This window comes from Octopus sinensis, linkage group LG5 (assembly GCF_006345805.1).
Source record: "Octopus sinensis linkage group LG5, ASM634580v1, whole genome shotgun sequence".
NCBI classification, from domain to species: Eukaryota; Metazoa; Mollusca; class Cephalopoda; order Octopoda; family Octopodidae; genus Octopus; species Octopus sinensis.
The window spans coordinates 121,875,610-121,882,054 of record NC_043001.1 but is presented as its reverse complement, the minus strand read 5'-3'; positions in this window follow the sequence as shown (position 1 = coordinate 121,882,054).

Below are 6,445 nucleotides of genomic sequence, written 5' to 3'. Positions count from 1 at the left end.
CATATATAGGTGTGATAAGCTTGTTATTTATTCTTTTATTTGTTGTTTCAACCGCGGCAATGTTAGGACATCGAGTTGAATGTCGAAATTAGCCCTAGTACTTATTTTAAATTTGGTACTTCTTGTATAGGTCCCTTTGTGCCAAACTACTAAGCTATGGCAACTTAAACAAGCAATACCAGTTGTCATGTGGTGGCGGTGGGATTCAAACATAAAACTAAGACGCACACACGTTTACATACACTTATAAGAGGAACATTCACAGTGCCTCTTCACTGAATTCTCATACAAGATATTGGTAGCCTTGGGACCATAGCAGAATGCACTTGCCCAAGGTTTCACGCAGAGGGACTGAATTCAAAAACCACGTGGTTGTGAAGTGAACTTCAACAGACGGCCATAAATATTGAACCCAAAGCAAATCTGAAACAGCTGTAAGTCTGTGTGTAAGTATGCTATAGTCTCCAGAATATGTCAAGACTGTAAAAGTATGTGTAAATGAAACAATTTATTCAGATTCTTATTCAATTCCAAACACAGAATCAATATTTCGTTCTCTCCCTTGAGTGAATTATTTTTCTAAATTAGATTTAAAAGAGATAGAAATATATTACGACGCAAGAGAAGTTAACAACGATAAATACACCAATAGATCTTTTAAGCTAGACATAGAATTAAAAGAGCTAGTGCTATGCTTCAGAGAGCAATTAATCCTGTTGCTGGAAATACGTTGCTAATGTTACTAATTATCAACATGATACGCGTATGTATGCTAAAACTATTGGAAGTCAAGTCTACATATCAGAGTTGATAAGATCATTAAAAGGCTGGAAAGTTCCAGGCATGGTGTCAATCATACTGTCTCTCTTTGAGATTAATGAATTGTTCGTTTGGTGATATTGCAGATTGACAAAAGAAGTTTATCACCTGATAATTGTTTAGTAGTGATAATTATGGATGTAAAACTACAAAGGGATAAGAAGCAATTAGAATTTTTTTATGTCTTGTTAATTTCTATAGGAAATGTATCGATCATTGCGCAGATCCCACATCGCCAGGAGTCGAATACAAAAGATGTTTGATGGTTTAAGGCAGCGAGCTGGCAGAATCCTTAGCACGCCGGGCGAAATGCTTTGTGGTATTTCGTCCGCCGCTGCGTTCTGAGTTCAAATTCCGTCGAGGTCGACTTTGCCTTTCATCTTTTCGGGGTCGATTAAATAAGTACCAGTTACGCACTAGGGTCGATATAATCGACTTAATCTGTTTGTCTGTCCTTGTTTGTCCTCTCTGTGTTTAGCCCCTTGTGGGTAGTAAAGAAATAGAAATAGAAATAGGTATAAAACTGATGTGTGTTTCAAAGCCAGTGATCCAGAATTATGATGTCACAAAAGAAGTTATCGTAACAAAGTAATTTAAGTCAAAATGTTATACCAGGAATATTTTCAAAAGTCGGCCATCCTATATATTTATCAAGAGCATTAAACTACAGCTAAAACAAGATACGTACATGATAATTGTATAGCATAATCGAAAAGAGCGACATTTTTTTGTTGGCCTGAAAATTTATATTAATCTCAGATCAGAAGCGAATAGAATTTATTTTCCTCAACAATGCTAATTTACAGAAAGTAACATACGCACATATTGTAAGATAAACAAATATCTCGTGATAGAAGGGTTCTGAAATACCATTTGATGTTGTATTATCACGATAGGTGATCATAAATAATGCTTGCTACAAAGTCACGATTTTTTTTTATCGTTTACTTTTTAATTATTTCAGTCATTGAACTGTGGCCATGCTGGGGCACTGCCCTAAAAGGTTTTCGTCGAACAAATCGATCCCACTGATTATGTTTTTTTTTATCTGCTACTTAGTCTATCGCAACCTGTTGCCGAACCACTAAGCTACGAGGGCGTTAACAAAGCAACATCGGTTGTCAAGCGGTGGTTGGGGACAAACATAGATACACACAGACAGACACAGATTAATACATGCATAAGGCGAGTTTTCACACAGTTTCTGCCTACCAAATTCACTCATATGGCATTGGACGTCACGGAGCTACAATAGAAGACACTTGGCCAAAGAAGAAGCACACTCTTATAGAGCAGTATATATTAGAAATGGGGAAGGTCTATGGGATTACGTTAGGTTTCCTGCCCATAAAGGGTTTAGCTTGATGGTGTATCGTCAGATCCCAAAATCCGTTGGCCCAAGACCTTTTGGTAATCCCATAAACCGGCCTTCCCCATTTTTAACATATATATATATATAAATGTGCGCGTGTGTGTGTGTGTGTGTGTGTTTGTGTGTGTGTCTGTGTTTGCTACCCCCCACTATCGCATGACAACTGATGCTAGTTTGATTATGTTTCTGTAATATAGCGATTCGGCAAAAGAGACCGATAGAATAAATACTAGGCTTACAAAGAATAAGTCCTGGAGTCGGTTTCTTCGACTAAAACCCTTTAAGGCAGTGCTCCTGTCAAATGACAGGAACAAGTAAAAGAATAATGATGTATTTTTATAGCCATATACATAGCTGAACCAAAGAAGAAATATCAGTGGTACCGTATCAAATATTAAAAGTATAGCTTCATTCCATCATTTGTAAACAAACGAATACCGATGTACCTGACCTGGGAAAAATGTTTTCCAGTGGATCAGTGAAATTTCCAATATTAGAAGAGCACTTGAATAAAGTTAATATTACATAACAAATAAAAATTTATCTTAACAAAATAAAATAAAGCGCTCGGAGACCAATTTTGTAGTAACAGCCGTTGTCATATTCCGTATAAATACAAGAAAATGATGGGTTACGTGTATATCAAAAAATATATTGCTGATTACCAAATCTGGAAAGCCACTTACTATTGGCAAATAATTGATCTTACCAGCTGGAAGTGAAATTCTTCGTCTCATTTTTGTACAAAATAGCAATTGACATAATCAAGAAAATTCCTTTGAGCACAAACACAACAGAGTGACAAAATAAAACAAGGATGAGGAAAACATATTCAATTTCATGAGGTCTGCCTGGTTTTCATTATAACAAGATGAATCAAATCTACCAAGGACTGTAGCTTTATTGTTAGCTTACATTCGGTTTATAAAAGAAAAATAACTCAAGCGTTATTATTTGCTAGACATTTGGTAACATATACTAACAGAGGATCGATATTTCTTGTGGAAGACATTTTAAAGAAAAAGAAATTCCTATTATAAATATAAACGACAGCTGTAAGTGATGGAGCTCTGTCGACAGTGAGTTTCCACTCTGTGGATTCATTACTTTTATTTTTACTTTTATTTGTTTCAGTCATGTGACTGTGGCCATGCTGGAGCACCGCCTTTGGTCGAGCAAATCGATCCCAGGACTTATTCTTTGTAAGCCTAGTACTTATTCTATCGGTCTCTTTTGCCGAACCGCTAAGTTACGGGGACGTAAACACACCAGCATCGGTTGTCAAGCGGTGTTGGGGGTACAAACACAGACACACAAACATATAGACATACATACATATATATATATATATATGCATATATACGACGGGCTTCTTTTAGTTTCCGTCTACCAAATCCACTTACAAGGCTTTGGTCGGCTCGAGGCTATAGTAGAAGACACTTGCCCAAAGTGCCACGCAGTGGGACTGAACCCGGAACCATGTGGTTGGTAAGCAAGCTACTTACCACACAGCCACTCCTACAAAAAAATAAGTGCCAAAGAAATTTGCGGCGCATTGCGTGATTTATCGATAACATTTACATCACATATTACAATACATGATTACGATAATTAATAAAATCAGAAACAAATTTCTTAATGACAAACTATTCTGCAGAGAGGTGTACGAACAAAAACAATGACGAATCTAATCGCTTGCTATTCTACACTACAGTATGCTGGTCGACGAAGCGAAGAGCGCTTGTCTGAATGGCTTTTATAGTATTTTGAGGGATAGTTTGGCATTTTGGTAAAACTAAAGATATTTTAATGCGATATATAGATGTTTAAAAGTGACGTAGCATATTTATATTTCAAACTTAAAGAAATTAATTTGATCTAGATATTTTACCTGCACCCTGTAACATTCGAGAGGCTGGTAAAAGTATTGAACTTCTGCTATTGGTCGAAATTGTTAAAGAGATGATGTCTTCTGATAAAAAGAAGTCAGTCGCTACTTATTCTGATTATGGACTTAAAAAAAAAAACGGAGTTGGATCTTTCTCCGTCCAGGGGTTGACTATTAATGGTCGTTGCAGACCTCTGCTGTCTCTGCTTGTAGCATCAGAAACATAAGATAACCTGGTTGACTTGAAAGTGGCTACATTTTCGCTACCAGAAGCTGCAAGTAATATTTTGGAACATTCGACCTCGAAGCACATCACAAAAGCTATAAATAACAGCCTTCTGCATTTTCTATCCAAAACGGTATTTCAACCCAATATTAATAGCAGTGGTTCCCAGACGTTTCAGGCAAGGTCACATCCCTCACCACTATAAACACAGACTACTTTCTACAGCAAATTCAAAAGATCTGTATTCCACAAATAGAACTAAACCTAATTAACCCATTATTTGGGATTTTTTTTTACATAAATAACTCCCTTTGTTCACCCCATTATAGCCCCACCTGTCCTCAATATCCCTCGCCACTAGATCTTTTCACTGCCCTAAAAGGGGCAATACCGCCCATTTTGAGAACCACTGATGTATAGCTTTCAAATTTTGGTATAGGATCAGTGGGCGAGGTCGATTACATCGATACCAGTACTTGACTGGTATTAATTCTATCGATCACGAAAATATGAAAGCAAATTCGACCAGCCAGCTCGCAGAATCATTAGCACGCTGGTCAAAATGCTTAGCGGTATTTCGTCTAACTTTACGTTCTGAGTTCAAATTCTGCCGACGTCGACTTAGTCTTTCATCGTCTCAGAATTGATAAAATAAGTATAAATCAAGTAGTGAGATCAATGAATCGACTTCCCACTCCCCTCAAAAGCTGTTGGCCCTGTGCCAAAAATGAAACTATTATCTATAGCTTTATATGATGTACTTCGAGGTCCAATCTTCCAAAATAAAATTATTCATGTTCTCTCGAACATTTATGCACTTCTTATGACGTCAATTAACACATACACACACACACACATGCACACAAATGCACATATAAAATCTTTAACATAGGATGGTCATGATTGGAAGGCCTGGAATCATAGACCTGCTTCATCAGAACTAACCTAAATTAGACTACAAGACCAACAACAAAGCATATACAAGAAGCAAATTACTAGGCGGGATGTATGTAAAATACATTTACCGACATTTTGAAATGATGTAAAATAAATATAATATAAAGTTTATAATAGAACTGTTTCGCCACGCTTGGTTGCACAAGGCTAAACTCTATTTTTTTGTGATAGTTAACGGAATAGTCTTGCATAGCATGCATTTAATGCACTAACAATAGCACCAGCGGAGGAAATATACAACATTTTGTGGCTACAGGCCAATAAAATTGATGCCAATTCGATCTGGTTTGATAAATCTGCCGAAATAGATTTTTCCCCTCATCAAACCAATATAGATTTTTGGAACTAGTGAGTACTGATATTATAACATATACATACATACATAAATAAATACACGCAAATATACATACATACATACATATATATATATATATATATATATATATATATATATATAATATATATATATATATATATATATATATATATATACATGTATGTACATACACATATATATATATATATACATACACACATATATAGTTGATTTGACTTATTTCTATCACAATGGTAACATTAATAGCTATTGTTGATTGATATACCAAACATAGCTTATTTGACTTATTTCCATCACAGTGGCAGCATTAATAACTAGTGTGGAACTAATATAACTTTTCACTTTTATCCCACACAGTGGCAACACCACCACTAATACCACAAGCAACCACTAACGTAGTTTATAAGGAAGTGGGCAGACGCAGGATGGCACTATATATATATATATGTGTGTGTGTGTGTGTGTGTACGTATGTATATGCCATTCTTTATGCCCAACTTAAAGTGGTTGTTTTGTTAGGACATCGAATACTGTGATATTTACCTAGAGAGAACCTCTCATATGAATTCGCGGTGCATAAAAGCACTCGTATTTATATTATTGGCAGACGAGAATCGTCTGCTACAGCCGACTGAACTGCCAGATCACATGATTTCGCCCAGTTTTTGGTTCCTCAGTAGCAGACGTCCAGCTAACTCTCATTGTCATCAGTATATAGAATTTCAGTGTCTTTTCAGAAGGCACTGTCGCAAATAGCCATCAGGCTTGTTACAAAATAACTGATTGTGGCAGAAGCAGTATTAATATCAAAAGCAATCATTAAGTTCAACTTAACGTGTGTGTGGT